Here is a 17232-nt window from a genome sequence, read left to right as displayed (position 1 = left end):
TCTACAGTAAGTTTTCTTAGTATCTATATTCACTCCATGATACTACAGGTAAAACATGCAAGGCAAAAATATGGTTCTTGTCTTTTTTACCGATCAATGTTCTTGACATTCTTGACATAGTTACACAAGCAACTGAAAATCTTAGTGCTTTGTCTCTTGTTGAGACATAATTTGTATGTTTGTCTAATTGTTTTACAAAACAGGCCTTTTTAGGGCCTCTTGTTTTACTTATCTAGGTATCATATAGTTTGTGGATTTTTATACAGTTGACATGACTTTTAAAATCTAATAGGTGTCTTGGCATGGCAGTACATATTTATAAATCCAGCAATTTGGAGAGACAAAAAAAATAAGGATGTCAGTGGCCAGCACCAGCTACGTAGTTCAAAGGCAGATGAGGCTATATGAGGCCTAATTTACATGTATGTATGTATGTATGTATGTATGTATGTGTATATGTGTATGTGTGTGTGTGTACACATACACATATATAATATGTTTGTACTTTTGGGAAAAAAAACTGTGTGAAGAAGCATGCTCTTCTTTGAACAAGATTCCCCACTTGGGGTTGATACATTTGCTAGTTTTTCATTTTTTCATACTGTATTTTCAGCTATGGTTTTTGCCAATTTATTCTTCAGAAAAGAACAGGCCTCTGAGAGAAGACAGCCAAACAGGATAAAACAAAATACAATAAGACAAGCTGAAAACTGGACACGGCAACCCGATAGAAGGAAAGGAGTCTCAAGAGCAGGCAACAAGAGTCAGAGATACATGCACTCCCAGAGTTAGGAATCTCACAAGTACACCAAGCTAACAGCTATAACATATTCGCAGAGGACCTGGTGCAGACCCATGCAGGCTCATGCTTGCCGCTTCCCTTTGTAGTAGATTTGGTGAGCTGTTCTCCTGGCTTCCTCGACCCCCTCTGACGCCTACAATCTTTCCGCTCCCTCTTCCGAGGGGTTCCTCAATCTCCAAGGGGAGGGACCCAATAGAGACCTTCAATTTAGACTCTCTGTGCATAACATCTGGCTGTGGGTAAAGCTCTAAGCCTGCACCAGCTCGACCTGAGCTGAGTGGAAGTTGTCTTCAGCAATGGGTCCCCACTGACAGTTTTCAGAGACTGACCCTCTATCCTAGCATCAGCCTGGGATGTTTAGGGATTTCCACAGGACCTCCTCGGCAAACAACCCAACCTAATGTAACTCAGTCCCACCACTGGAAGCCTTGCCTGGCTACAAAAGGTGGCCAGTTCAAATTCTGTATCATCCATTATTAGGAGTCATTACTAAGGTCATTCTCATAGATTCCAGGAAGTTACCACTGCACTAGGTTTCCACTCTACCCCTTAAGTGCACCCCAATTCCAACTTCTCTTCCTGTACTCTCTCCCTCTTTTCCTCCCCCACCCTGACCTGACCCCTTCTGCTCCTGTCCTCATCTGCCCACAGTCTACCCACAGAATTGATTCTATTTCCTCTTCCCATGCTTCCCACTAGAACCTTCCTCTTTACCTATGCTCTCTGGGTCTGTGGATTATAGCTTGATTATCATTTACCTAAAAGCCAATATCCACTTATAAGTGAGTATATACCATGTTTGTCTTTCTGGGTCTGGGTTACCTCAGTCAGGATTTTTTTCTAGTTGCATCTACTAGATTGAATGCAATTTTCATAATGTCATTTTATTTAACCACTGAGTAATCCTCCATTGTGTAAATATAGCACATTTTCTTTATTCATTCTTCTGTTGAGGGACATCTAGGTTGGTTCCAGTTTCTGGATATTATGAATAAACCACTATGAACATAGCTGTGCAAGTGTCCTTGTGGTAGGATTGATTGTCTTTTGGGTATGTGCCTAGGAATGGTATAGCTGAGTCTTGAGGTAGATCAATTCCCAACTTTCTGAGGAACAGCGGTTTTCATAGTGTTAATACAGATTTGCGCTCCCATCAGCAATAGAGGCGTGTTCTCCTTGCTCTACATCCTCACCAGCATGAGCTGTCACTTGTGTTATTGATTTTAACCATTCTGACAGGTATAAGATGGAATCTCAAAGTACTTTTATTTGCATTTCCCTGATGGATAAGGATGTTGAACATTTCTTTAAGTGTTTCTCAGCCATTAATTTTGGTCTGAAATCTATTTTGTATATTGAAATGGCTATACCAGCTTGCATCTTAGGTCCTTTTGCTTAGAATATCTTTTTCCAACCCTTTACAGTGAGATAATGTCTATCCTTGATGTTAAGATGTGTTTCTTGTATGTAGCAAAAGGATGGGTCCTGCTTTCATATCTATTCTGTTAATCTGTGTCTTTTTATTGGGGGAATTGAGTCCATTGATATTGAGAGGTATCAAAGAACATTTATTGTTAATTTCTATTATTTTGCTTTTGTTGTTGTTGTTGGTGGTGTCTGTGTTTCCCTTCTTTTGGTTTTGCTGATGTGAGATTATTTACTTCCTGTGTTTTCATGGGTATAGTTAACCTCCTTGGGTTGGATTTTTCCTTCTAGCACCTTCTGTAGTGTTGGATTTATAGATAGAGATCGTTTAAATTTGGTTTTATCATGGAATATCTTATTTTCTCCTTCTATGGTGATTGAAAGTATGCTGGGCATAGTAGTCTGGGCTGGCCTCTGTGGTCTCTTAGAGTCTGCAGCACATCTGTATAGGCCCTTCTGACTTTTGGAGTCTCCATTGAGAAGTTGGCTGTAATTCTTATAGGCCTGCCTTTATAGGTTACTTAATATTTTTCCCTTGTATCTTTTAATATTCTTTTTTTGTTCTCTATTTTTAGTGTTTTGATTATGTGGTGGGGGGGAGACTTCCTTTTCTGGTCCTTTCTATTTGGTATTCTGTATGCTTCTTGTACCTTTATAGGCAACTCCTTCTTTAGGTTAGGGAATTTTTCTTCTATGATTTTGTGGAAACCATTTTCTGGGCCTTGGAGGTGGGGTTCTTCTCCTTCCTCTAGTCTTATTATTCTTAGGTTTGGTCTTTACATAGTGTCCCAGATTTCCTGGATGTTTTGTGTCAGGATATTTTTGGATTTAATATTTTCTTTGATTGATATACACATTTATTCTATCATATCTTGAATGCCTGAGATTATCTCTTGTGTTCTGTTTGTTGGTGAAGCTTGTCTTTCCTAAATTCTCTTTCCTAAATTTTTCATTTCCAGGATTCCCTCAGTTTGTGTTTTCTTTATTGTTTTTATTTTCATTTTCAGGTCTTGGACAGTTTTATTTGTTTCCTTCAATTGTTTGGTTTTTTTTCCCTTGGCTTTCTTAAAGGGATTTATTCATTTCCTACAACTGATTTTTTTGTATTTTCCTGGATTTCTTTAAGGGATTTATCAATTTCCTCTTTATGAACCTCTATCATTTTCATATAGCTGCTTTTAAGGTCTTTTTCTTATGATTCAGCTGTGCTGGAATATTTAGGACCTGCTGTGGTAGGATAGCTGGGCTCTGGTGCAAACATATGGCCCTGGCTGTTATTGATTGTGTTCTTAAGCTGCCCTCTAGGCATCTGGGATAGGGGTGATTATAGGTCTAGTTGCTGATTTCTGGGTTTGTCTTGGTTGGGTGGGTGTTTTGTTCCTTGGTTTCTGTTTCTTCTCTGGATAATCAGATAGTGTGTTGCCTGAGTGTTGCCTGTTTTATGGGTCTGTTCAGCTGGAGTGTTCACTGGGGAATGGTTGCTGGTATTGGAGGCTGAGGGAAGCAGAGACCAGGGAGAGATAGGCTGAGGGGTCCACAGGAGGCACGGACAGAGGGGAGGGTAAGCTGCCCCTGGGGTTGTGTTGCAGCACTAGGGGTGACCCTTAGAATTGGGTCTGGGGTAATGGAGAGAGTGGGGGAGGTCTGTGGGCAGCCTACCTGGTCTTCTGACAGGCATGGCCTATGGTTGAGCAGGGAATGTCTGCCGGGTTTGGGGGCTAGGATACAGTGATGAAGTGGGAAGTGGGGTGTTTTGTGGGATACGCAGTGGGTGTGCACAAGGGGGGAGGGGAAGCTACAGCTGATGTTCTGTTGTAGCACTAAGAGCAACCCTGAGAATTGCGTCTGAGATAATAGAGTGGAGAAAGTCCGTGGGCAGCCTACCTGGTCTTCCTGGCAGGCATCTAGTTCTCTGTTCTTAACTCATATTCATTTGGGTGCTTTTAATTCACAAATAAAAAGCATTTCCTTTCTTCCTCCTCCTTCTATTTTTAAGAAAACAGATTTATTAAATAACAAGAACCTGCTTACCTTGCAATTTTCTTTGATGGTGGTGTGGACAAAACCAAGGGATTTGTGCATGGTAGCCAAATGCTCTATTACGAGTTATCCCTGTCCCAATGACCATTTTCCAACATAATATTTCTCCTCAAGCTTTCTATGTAGTATTCCATCTCTTCCCACTCTACCTTACTTTTCCCTTGCTATGAAGCCCAGGACAAACTTAAGATCATCCTTCCTCAATCTCTCCAGTGCTGGGATTACATGTATACGCCAACATGTCCAGTGACCCTAGAGTTTCTAAATTTCAAGACAATTATCTAGTGAATCTTCTTTGACCCTCTTCCACAGTTTGTTCCTTGTGTACCTGAAATAGTGAGATGTAGCTAGAGTTTTCCTGCCTGGCCCACGGTCAGGGCAAATCTCTCTCACCCGCCAGTCCCACAGCCACTCAGACCCAACCAAGTAAACACAGAGACTTATATTGGTTACAAACTGTATGGCCGTGACAGGCTTCTTGTTAACTGTTCTTACAGCTTAAATTAATCCATTTCTATTAATCTATACTTTGCCACATGGCTCGTGGCTTACCGGCATCTTCACATGCGGCTTGTCATGGTGGCGGCTGGCAGTGTCTCCCTCACCCAGCTTCCTGTTCTCTCAAGTCTCCTCTCTGTTAGTCCCGCCTATACTTCCTGCCTGGCCACTGGCCAATCAGTGATTTATTTATTGACCAATCAGCAACACATTTGACATACAGACCATCCCACAGCAGTGAGATGTTGCTATTTGTCTACTTGACTTCTGTAAAAAAGCATTTCTGTTCATAGTTTTGATTTGTAGCCCCGAACATAAAGAAGTTGTAAAAATAAAATAAAAGTAATTTATAAAAAAGGGTAAGACCAGTCCCAATGGATACAACTACAAAACACTCCTGCACCTACGGCTCAGAGAACATTGTGGAAAGAGGGACCCAGAAAGATTGTGAGAGCCAGAAGATCAGGGAGTTTGCAGTGAGATTGTGTTTCCTAGGAATGACAGATGCTACACCTATAAAGTCTCATCAATACATCTGCTTTAACATGAGCTGAACAAGAACAACATGCCAAAGTGGATGAGGAAAGGACCAAGAGGCCTCTACCCTACCCAAAGAACTATAGGTTAGAGTGGGAGAGATAGTTCCTCAGGAAAGAACACACCAATTGGTTCTCTAATACCAAATGGTCAGCCCTGAAAACATACACATGAGTAACATTATACAGACTGAGCAGGTTATATTCCAGAATATATATGCATATACATATAATTATGCAATAACAATTAATGAAAAAGAGGCCATGAATTTGAAAGAGAGCAAGGAAAGAATAAGTGGAATTTGTAACAGTAATCTAACATAGAAGAAATACACTTTGTGCAGTTGTTTAGTTATCAAACTTCCAGAAGCTTCTTTGATGAGAAGTTGATATCAATAGCTGCAGGGACAACAGCCTGACTGCTTGCACTCTCTCTGCATAGCATATTTATATATTATAAGAAAGTAAAGAAAGAAAATTAAAATACCTGGAATGCTAATGGGGTCATTTTCAAATTAAGTAAATCATAAGAATATTTCATAAATTAATAATATCCCTTAATATAAGATGTAAAAAAGGATAAGAATTTCAAACTGTCACAAGTGAATCTCATTTTATGACAAACTCCCAGCAATAGTGGATATGTAGCCTGAACTAGGCATCTCCTGTGATCACATTGGTGACCACCCTAATTGTTATTAGAGAGCCTTCATCCAGTAACTGTAGTAACAAGATGCAGACTAATAGTCAAACATTAGGCTGAGCTCAGAAAATCCTGCTGAAAAGGGGGAGGAAGGATTGTAAAGCCAGAGGGGTCAAGGAAATCACAAGAAAACCCACAGAAACAACTAACCTAGCTCATAGGAACTCAGAGCCTGAACTGACAACCTGCAGATTGCATGAGATTGACCTAGGCCATATATATATATATATATATATATATATATATATATATATATATATATATATATATATATATATATATATATATATATATATATATGGCAGTTGTGTAGCTTGGTCTTTGTGTGGGACTCCTAATAATGGGATCTGGGGTTGTCCCTAATGCTTTGGCTGGCTCTTGGGAACCTATTCCTCCTACTGGGTTGTCTTGCCCAGCCTTAATACAAGGGGAGATGCTTAGTCTTACCACAACTTGATATGCCATGCTTTGTTGATACCCATGGGAGGCCTGTCCCTTTCTCAACAGAAACAGAGGAGGAATGAGTTGGGGGGAGCAGAGGGGAGGTAGGGGAGGGAATAGGGAGAGAGGAGAGAGGGGAAACTTCTGTTGGGATGTAAAATAAATAAATTTAAAAAAGAATAAAGAAAACTCAAGAGCATACAATCTATCAGAGAAAAGTATTGAGAAAGAAAACATTCAACTCAAAGCATTCTTGAGAAAGATTTCTCTCAGTATAAATGATGGCCTTGGGAGGAAAAATAGTTCAACTACAGTACTTCTCAGAGAATACCTGTTTTGAACTTCGTTGCAAACAATTTAGCTTTCAAGCAGGGATGAAAATTTAACTGGCCAAGTGTATTTATCTATCATCCTTTCATCTTTCCTGTAACCTTAATCACAACTAGGACTCTATGAAGGCTACTGTGTGGTCCTCTAAAGAGAATCCATGGAAAAAACGCCACAAAAGTAGTTAAAAGACAACAAAGCTTTGGAAGAGAAGTAATCTTTTAGTTCACTCACACACCTTCAGAAAACACCAAGGGTCAGGGTACTAGTCTTAATATGGAAACCACTGCTTTCTCACATGCCAATTAATGAATATGTTTTGTTCAGCCTGTGCAAGATACACAGGAATAAATTAGACAGCTGGTTTCAAAGCACACTCATCTTCTGTGAAGTAAAAAAAAATCACAGAGCATGTAACATCCTTTACTTGCACTGGCATCTAAAGGAGATGGGGGTTACCATAATTGGCAACAATACCGATACTTTCTGTTTAAGAGGGAGACACAGACTCTCACTTTCACAGCTGGAGGGTAACATAACACATGTTCTGAAGGACTTCAAAAGGAACATTTTTGCTTTTGGAAAGGCAACATTCTATGCTGTCACCAGAGACTTTGAAAACAGGATTTCCTTTAAGAGATAAAAAAGAAAGAATCCTTTATAATCCCTAATATTTCCCGTGTCCTTTGTCTCTTTGGTGTCACTTAACATGCCAGCCATTTCTTCAGAGTATATAAAAACAAGTTCATAAAAATTTCAGAGGTAAAGTCATGTTTACTTTTAGTTCACTTATAAATGTTTATATTGAAAATTAGTTCTATTTTTGGCTAGGGGGAAATCTGAATTAATTGCATTCATACCTGCTTGTATCACATATAGAATTAAATAGTGTTATAATTGTTTCAAAATATTTGAGAACTAAAGAGAGAACAATCTACCCAGGCACGGCCTTTGTAGAACACGGTAAACTCCTTTTTAGAGTATTTTTATTAAAGATTATTTGCATTTTTCAATACAACTAAAAGAGGCCACTTTATAAAATAGTCTTATAGAACAATTTGAAAACAGTATATCAAAGCCTAATAGCACCAAAAAGGTGCTGGATATTTAATGCAAGCCAGCAGGCAGCAAAAATACTACATGATTTTCTTTACTTTACAAACATCTCTTTATGTTAAATTCAGGCCAAGCTTAATTTGGTTTGAAAATGCCATTTAAAACACTCAGATTTTAAAAATGCCAAAACAAAACAAAATGAGACAAAAATATCCCCACCACACACAAAATACCTGGAGTCCATTTTGTGTTGTCCCACTACTCTTGGGCATGAGGCCTGACCTGGAGTGTAGTTGATATAGCTAGTGACACTTCCTTGGAGAGAACATATTTTCCCATTTCCCAGCAAGAATCAGTTGCAAATAGTTTCTGGGTTAATGGTGGGATTTTGTGTCTACTTCCCCTTTTCTGTGCAGTGATTTGTCTGGTTTCAATATGTACAGGCCTTAAGAGTGCTGTCACAGTCTCTGTGAGTGCCTATGTGCATCAGTCCTGTTATGTCTGAAAGATATACTGTTTCCTTGGACTCATCCATCATCTCTGTCTCTTATAATCTTTCTGCCTCCTCTTCCACATAGATCCCTGAACCTTGAGGGGAGAAGTTTGATGAAGACATTCAACTTAGGACTAAGTGCTCCGAAGTCCATGATTCTTCACATTGTCTAGTCATGGGTTTCTATGTTAATGCCCATCGACTGCAAGAAGAAGCTTCTTTGATGTGGGTTGAGTACAGCACTGATCAATGGGTATAGCAGTATGTTATCAGGAATAATTTATTGCTATTTTCTGTTCGTAGAGTAATAGTAGGTTTCCTCCTGGACCCAGGACCTATCTAGTCTCATGTTCTTTGCCACTTTAGCAGTGTTAAGTACATGTTCCATCTCAGGAAGTGGGCCTTAAATCTACTCAAAATTGGCTGGTTACTCCCATAACCTTTGTGCCACTACTGTACAAGTACATCTTGCAGGCAGGTTGCTGTTGTAGTTCATAGATTTGTAGTTGGGGAATACTAATGATTACCTTTCTCTCCTCTGGTAGTTTGTTTTGATTTTTTCCTTTGTGTTTTTTTTTTAAATTTTTGATGGGGATAGACAAATATAGAATGAACCTGGATTGATAGGGAGGTCAGGAGAATCTAAGAGGAGTTTGGGGAAAGGGAAAACATTATCAAAATTATTGTATAAACATTTTAATGAAATAAATTAAAAATAAAAAATAAAAATAATGAATAAAATAATTTAAAAAACACTCTCATGTTTGGCTGCTATGTACATGACACAGGGACCTATTCTAGTATCATATAAACCAAGAATGCCTATAACCCCAGCACTCAGTAGGTAGAGGGCGTAGGAGTGGAAGTTCAAGGTCATCCTCACTATACAAGGGAATTCAGTTACCCTGCACTAGACACCTTGTCTTCAAAATAATACAATAGAAGGGAGGGAAGATAAAGAAAACACTTACAGCAGTTGGGAGGACTAAAAGAAGGACTCCAAGTTCAAGGCCAGTCTGGGCTGTTGTTTAAGGTCTCACTATCTCGATTATGCAGAGGACCTAGTCCAGTCCCATGGAGGTTCCAGCTGTTGGTCTCAAGTTTATGAATTCCCACTAGCTTGGTTTGGTTGTCTCTGTAGGTTTCCCCATCATGATCTTGATTCCCCTTGCTCATAGAATCCCTCTTCTCTCTGGACTGGATTCCTGGAGCTTGGCCTGGTACTTGTCTATCAAACTTGTATGTTTTTTAAGAGCAGAGTTCTCAACCTGTAGGTCACAAGCCCTTTGGCAAACCTCTGTCTCCAAAGATATTTACATTAATATTGCTACATCAGTTATGAAGTAGCCACAAAATAATTTTATAGTTGGGGGTCACCACAACATGAGGAACTGTATTAAAGGGTTGCAGCATTAGGAAGGTTGAGAACCCACTGTTTTAGAGAATCAAGGAAGGTGGGTGGTATTATTTCCTCTTAAAATATCTTCAAAAACAACACTATCAACAACCCTTGCCCTAGCCTTAAACCTTACATGAAACCTAACCCAAGCTATACCTCTAACATGTCCTTTAATCTAGGTCTGTCTCTAGCAATAAACATTAACCCAAACATTTTACCTAGCCTTAACCCTGTATCCTGGATACGTGAGCTGGCTTTTTAGTGCTCATTCCCTATGGTGGGATACCTTGCTCAGCCTTGGTGCAGGGGGGAGGAGCTTGGCCCTGCCCCAACTTGATATGCCAGCCTATGTTGACTCTCCATGGGAGGCCTTATCCCATATGAGGAGTGGATGGGGATGAGGGGAGGGGGAGGTAGGAGGGGAGGGGAAGAAGGGGAGGAAGGGGAGCTATGATTGGTATGTAAAATGAAAAAATTTAATAAATTAAAAAAGAGTTAATAATAATAAAAAAGAGTTTGGACTAGGAGTTAGAAAGTTGGGCAATTAAGAACAATTTCTGCTCTTCCAGAGGACCCATATTCAGTTCCATGTACCCACATGATGGCTTATAGCCATCCATAACTTTAGTTTTAGGGTATCAGGCATCCTCTTTTGGCAGGCAAAATACTTATACAAATACAATAAACAGAAAATTTTTAAGAAAGAATATAGGTTATGTTTATGCTATGACTACGGTTTGAGCGTGGTAACATTTATGTCTAGGGCTATGTTAGGGCTTTGATTAGGTTTAAAGCTAATGCTAGGATTAAGGTTAGGTCTAGCATTAGGGCTAGTTGTAATATTATGTTTAAGGTTAATGTCATGACTGTGGCTAGGGTTAGGGCTAGGGCTAGAGTTGGGGCAACGGCAGAGGTTTATGTTATGGCTAATTTTATGGTTAAGTCTAGGGCTACAGGCAAGGGTTAGGCTTTGAGCTAGGACTAAGGATAGGTTTAGGTTTAGAATAAGGATAGGGCTAGAGTTGGTTTCATTGGAATATTTAGGATTGGAGTTAATTTTGCCTTTAAAGATAATTAATTTATAATTTCAAATATTTTGGGGGTGTTTTTGTTTGTTTGTTTTTTGTTTGTTTGTTTGTTCGTTCATTTGAAACACAGTCTTGGTGTATAGCCCAAGCTGAAGTTTAGGCCTATGACTAGGATTAGGGTTATGGTTAAGGACAGGATTAGGATTAGTGCTAGAGTTTTGGTTAGGATTCAGATTTGATTTATTGCTAGTGTTAGGGTGAGGAATAGGTCTAGGCTAAGTTTAAGTTTAATGTTATGAATAGGTATATGCAGGGCTTATGGGCAAGGGTTATTATCCTCTAGGGTTAGGATTAGGGCTGTGGCTTTGACTTGCGTTAGGCTAAGGTTGGGGTTAGGGATAAAGCTAGTGATAGATTTTAGGGTTTTCCTTAGGGATAGGCTAAGATAGTTTTAAGGTTAGATTTAGGTTTGGAGCCATGGTTAGAATTTGGTCTAAATTTAAGATTAGGATTGGAAGAAGGTTAGGTATTGTTTTAAGGATATTGTTAGGCCTAGGACTAGGCTAATATTAAATTTGGGGTTCATGTTTGGGATAGGGCTGGTATTAGGGTGAGGGTTATAGTTAGAGCTTGGGCTAGGATAAACATTTGGTCTAGAGTTTGGACTATGGTGCTATCTTGGTGCTAGTGTTAATATTCATGCTAAGGATAGAGCTAGTTTAAGGGTTAGGTTTGAGTTGATACTTATGGCTGTGGCTAGGCCTTGGGTTTAGGTCTTCCAGTTTCCTTTCTGCTGCTTTGATTAAATATTGGAATCAAAGGTAAGTTTGAGAAGAAAGCATTTATTTGGCTTACTCTTGGAGACTATGGTGAACGTTTCACACTCCAACCTCAACAACCACCAAATGAAGGACATTTATCTCTAACCTTTTCCATCTAGAGACATTGGTCAGACAGAAGACAGCCACAATAAGCAGTGATCCAAGAAGCTCTCCCCACCTCCATGGCCTGTGACACCAAGAGAAAAGGTTAGGAAGCCTTTTTGTCCATCAGTGCCTTTGATCCCAGGCATGGCTAAGACACAATGGAACACAGAGAAAGCTCTTCCATTCCTAAAGAAAACAGGAGGGAATGGAGGGAATTCCGGTAGTATCACATAAACAAGTGGGATAAAATAACACCAGAAAGGACTCAAAGATTAAATTTCCATTGGGGCTATAGCTAATGAAGGTGGTTTTATAAATCATATTTGATAACTGAAACAACATTTATAACTGTAAGAAGGAAGTCATCATAGGAAAATGAAAGAACAGACTCAATTCAACCTCAGAATGGTGAGAGTAGACTTGGCCTGAGAGGCTGGCATCTCCAAATGCCTTGGCTCAGTATCCAAGGGTACAGGAGAACACAGCATACAGGGCCTGAGAATCAGGTTTTGTAGTAGAAAGTAGGGAATAGGGAGCAACTGGCTTCTACAAGCCCAGAAACTGCCCTTTTTTGGATAAACTGCAGAGTGAGAGATAAGTCAGATGGCCTGTTTTTTGACCTTCTGGCCCCAGGGCCTGTGATGCGGGCTGGCTGTTTTCTAGAATTCCTCAGGCATTAGGCTTCTTAAATCCTTTTGCCTGTTGCATGGCCCTGGTTTTGGTGCGGGTGATTCCCTTTATCTCATACCCTTTATGTATAAAAGATAGGACAAGATGTTTTATGTCTGTCTACTTTGTGCTGGTAGAAGGGGCCTCTTTCAGAAGTTTGTTGGTCTGGAATGACTTTATGAGAATGTTGTTTTTAATGTGTCCTGTGTGGTGGATCTAATGTTGGCAGTGATTCATTCCAGGAGGAACTTCTGCAAAAAGTTTAATGACACGGTAAAGACATATATATGAGGATAATAAGGGAAAGGGGCGATTAAGCTGGGGCAGGATTGGAGGGAACCAAAATCCCATCCAGAGGAAGAGGCTTATTGTTGATTTTTTTTTTTTTTTGAGCCTGGTTCCTAAGTCTTTGGGTTCTATCCTGAGCCAGTTGAGTCTGCTAGTGTAGAAGCAACATTGTCAGGAGATATAATCTTTTTCAATTTTGGAGAGCTATTGCAGTTAATGAATCAGTTTGATATTGAAGGATGTCAAGCTGATCTGATATTTCTTTAAGGTTCTCTGAGAGATGACAACACAGAAGTTAATTGAGTCAAAGAAATTCCCAGTTGCAGTGTTTCAGTTCTGAGTAGCAAGACGGGGGATGAATTATATGGCCCTTTTGCTATGCAAAAGATATTAGTGTGAAGAAAAACAAAACAAAAAAAACTGTGAGGGGGATTTTAGGAGACCATGGGTGGCAGCAGGTTTGAATAGGCAGGGACAGTTAAGTATTTGCCTGTGACAGGGAAGTTAGGTCCCCAGCAATATATTGAGAACCAGAAGACTCAAAAAGATGGAACACAGTAAGGGCAGTAAGGCAGATAGATAGCACCAAAGGGCACTCAACAGTCTTGTGGAGCAAAGGTGGTGTTGGTGAGATTGCATTGGCAAGGTTGGAGGGAACTGACAGGAATGGACCCAGGGAAGTGGGGGCTATGCACACACGCATAACAGGCTCTTGTGAAGTATGCTTATTTTGAACTGGTAAGGTCTCTTGTTTTACAAAGTTTTGCCAAATGATGAGAAGTGAAGCTTATTTAAGAAAACTCTCCTCACAATTTCAAAGGACTCCTAGTATCTTTACAAGGTGAAGGGAAAGCCGGGGTGAGGCAGGGAACACTTGGTTAGCAATTTGAGACACACACCCAGCAAGGCAACAGAGAGGAAGACCTTAAAGTATAGGGGGAGGAAATGGACTCAGGAGCCTGAAAAATCTAGTCCTTTCTTGAGGGCGTTTTATTTTTGTTGTTGTTGTTTTGTTTTGTTTTGTTTTTGTTTTTGTTTTTAAATCTTTGAAAGGCCTACTCTCCTAATTTAGGGTTGGTCGGCTTGAACAAGGACAGGATGGCTGATTGGCTTGCAGCCCTGGCTTCCCGGTCATCCAGCCCATTGGTTAGGGGTACTACTCATGGGAGCAAAACCTTCCAGGACTTTATATGCTCCAGTCCTCAGGGACCTAGTTGACTTTGGAGGGCAAGGGGGAAATATTCTCCCTTTTAACCCTTCTAACAATATTAGTATAGGCCTCCAAATATGGTGAGTGAGCACCCAGAAGTTCAATTATACTAGTTTTGTGCTTTTAATAACTGTATTATATATATATATATATATATATATATATATATATATATATATATATTAAAAACCACACACTTTTAAATAAATTTGATTCGACATACATTTCATCCAGTTCTTGTAAATGTTGATCTTTGACCTTAGAAACTTTAATAGCACATATATTATCCCTAAGTCTCAACCTTTATGTACCTTAAATGGCTTACTCACATTTTCATAACTTGCATAAGCTTTCTAGTTTTCCATTCTGGAAATATCCAGCCACTTTAATTTTGATGTGTAGAAACTGTTCTTTACTGAAACAAAGTCCTTGATTATATCCTTCTAGCATTTCCTTTTACTTACTGGTTTCCTTTCTTAATACTGTGAGACATAATAGCATTAATAAATAAAATCTCTATCCATGGGAGATTTTTTCCTGGGTGGTGGTAGGGAGTGCTAAGTGATGTCTATTCTGTCCTCATAAGATTCTGCTGACAAACCAAAGTCCCATTTCATTAGAGTTCATCCTGGGGAACCATTGAATTTATTGGGCTTACTTATGGAGACTGGTAAGTGGTTACTGATGGGAGTGTTGGTGACCCAGAAGCAGTCACACTGAAGACTCTTCACCCTGTATGTATAATGGCTTTCTCTTAACCACACAGGTAGAGCACCCTTTCTCTAGCCTTCCCTAGTCTATCACCCTAGAGCCTATGTAAGACCTTGAGCCTCATGTAACTAGGGCCTAATTGTATAAAATTGGCTGGGATGGCCCTGTCTATTTCATCTTTCTGTGAAGGAGTATAACATTTAACAAGTCTAGCTGTGGTCATTGTAGGTAGGCACATCTAAGGGTACAGCTATTTAACTTAGATAGAACGTGTCTTAGTCACTATTCTGCTGGTTGTAAAGACACCATGACCAAGGCAATTCTTATGAGAGAAAGTATTTAATTGGGGGCTTGCTTACAGTTTCAGATATTTAGTCTATTATCGTTATGGTGCAGAGCATGGCAACATGTAGGCAGGTGTTAGAACAGTAGCTGAGAGCAACATCTTGATCCATAGGCAGAGAGAGAAAGATACTGGGCCTGGCATGGGCTTTTGAACCTCAAAGCCCACCCTTAGTGACATCTCCAGCAAGATCACACCTACTCCGACAAGGCCACACTTTTCCAATCCTTATAATCATTTCAGAGAGTTCCATACCCTGATAACTAAGCATTCAAATATGTGAGCCTATTGGTGCCATTCTTATTCAAACTACCATAAGACAGAAAGCCCTGCATTCTAAGTGGTAGATACTGGTTTTCATTTAACCTCATCTGTAGGACAAATCAAGGTGAGAAATAGAACTTTATTTTTAATGTTACGTAAGGCATTGTGTTGTTGGGTGTGATGTAAACCAAAGTAACTTCTCCTCTCATGTAGAGGGGAGTGGCCCAATAGTGCATCCTAAGCAGTAGCTTGAACAAGTGATAGCTAATAAGAAAGTACCAAGCCCTTGACCTGCCATGAGCTCTGAAATTTTGTCAGGTTGAGGAGGATAAGAAGTCACAGATTGCTCCATGAAATCAGGCAAGTTCCTCTGCCTTAGAGTCTCCCTGATCTCATGTAAGTTTGTATTATATTTTGAACATTTTAGGTAAGAAAGCAAGCCCTATCAGCACTCAGTGTGCCTTTGAGTTTTTGTTTCTTTGGAGTCTCATTTGTTTGTTTTGTTTTGCTTATTTTAAAGAGAGCTAAAGCTCCCAGATTGGAAGAAGCCTGTAAATGTATCATGGAAGAACTATCAAAATTAAAACAAAACAAACCATTAAAAATTAAATAACGAAAACAACTTGAAGATCTGGTGTTATCTTCTTAGTCTAATATAAAAAGAGATGCAGTGATCCTCTGAGGGTTCAGTGGAATGGGGAAGCTTTATAGTGCTGCCATTTTGGTTTATGCCATGTGGTTACATTAATCAAGATGGTGTTGAAGTCACATGACATTTATCCATTTTATGATGTTATTAGCCAAGATTATGGTAAGCCATATAGTTAGTTGCTTTCTGTTCATACTGAGTTCAACTCCATGGTAAAGTGAGCTCATTCTTCATCAGAGCACAAGTCCCTATGGGATTTACCATCTCACAGATGTGGACCATTACATCTTTTTCCTTTAAAAGATACCTTAGTACCTGTGGCCTATGTAGGTAGGACCAAAATAGCAAAATAAAGAGAGGAAGGAATTCCATGGTCTTAGCTCAAGGAAGCAGTCTATATGTAATTGTTAGAATGGCTAGTATCAGTGTGAGGTCTCTCTCAGATAGCTTCTAAAAAGGCAGAGAGAGGAAATTTAATCATTATTTACTTTTAGTTTCAAACAATAGTGGGCCTGACTCCCTCTCTCAACAACAGAAGGTCAGGAGATACAAGTGCTTTAAAAGATTGGTCTGTCTCTAGGTGAAGAGTAACTTTCCAAATCTCACTAAGGAATGTCCCTCCTTCTGGCACCCACATCAGGTTACCCTGACCGGTGTGAGGTAACAGCACAGGGAGCCAGGCCTTAGGTTAACAGTAGAGTTTTAGTTTCTGTTCACAGGTCTCTAGTCACCAAACAGTTCAAATTGCTTTCTACAATATATATAAACATTAGTGTTAGAAGGAGGAGTATCTAAGGAGACCTTTTTTGTTATAGAGAAGAAGGAAATAAAATTACCAGCTCTATTCCAGGATCAGGGAAAGGGTGTCAGAAGCAGCTCAATAGTCAGACCTTTGTATCCTTGTACCAGAGTTGGTTTTACTATGGGCATCCCTATATAAGGAAATCAATAATAGTAAGAGCTATGCTGGAAATAGTCTGCCCATTAGCTGTCCACATGGGCACAATGCCTTTAGTTCTTGGGCTATTTTGTTGTTTCCCTTTCCCCCAGCCTGGTCCAGGATAGGGGTTTTAGAGTCCATTGAGACAAACATGCTTGATTCCAAAGTCACAGAGCAAAATCCCATCTCCCAAGCCTGCTTCGTAGTGAGTTTAGAGAGCACAGAACAAATATAACCTATACATAGTGATTATTCTGTTTCTGCTGCTACTGCTTTTGCCCTCCCTAGCAGCACCCAGTTTGGTGCCATAGAGCAGATAAAATTCTTCTGTGGCATACCTGGAGTAACTTAAAATAATCAGTAATCTTAAAGACCAAAACCATCTTCTTATTCTGGGCAGGACTTAGACGGTCCCTCAGAAGGGAAAAGTTCCCAGATCTCAACTGGACCTTCTGCATCAAAGAAAAAGAGGCCCATGGGACAG

At 39.7% G+C, this 17232-nt stretch overlaps 1 protein-coding gene across 3 annotated transcripts in view; it reads left to right on the top strand.

The window, feature by feature from the left end:
• Asb12 (ankyrin repeat and SOCS box containing 12) overlaps positions 1 to 17232 on the top strand; it is a 72962-nt gene that overhangs the window by 39234 nt on the left and 16496 nt on the right. For 2 of the 3 annotated variants that reach the window (XR_009376119.1, XM_059251212.1), the window contains exons 3-4: positions 8407 to 8546; positions 11689 to 11776. The exons of the other annotated variant lie outside the window; for it this stretch is intronic. The gene's annotated coding sequence lies outside the window, so the exon portion shown is untranslated. The remainder of the gene's footprint in view (positions 1 to 8406; positions 8547 to 11688; positions 11777 to 17232) is intronic. 3 annotated transcript variants of the gene reach the window in all.

This window comes from Peromyscus eremicus, chromosome X, assembly GCF_949786415.1.
Source record: "Peromyscus eremicus chromosome X, PerEre_H2_v1, whole genome shotgun sequence".
In the NCBI taxonomy this organism is placed as follows: Eukaryota; Metazoa; Chordata; class Mammalia; order Rodentia; family Cricetidae; genus Peromyscus; species Peromyscus eremicus.
The sequence above is the reverse complement of the archived record's forward strand: the minus strand, read 5'-3'. Positions and strand labels throughout refer to the sequence as shown.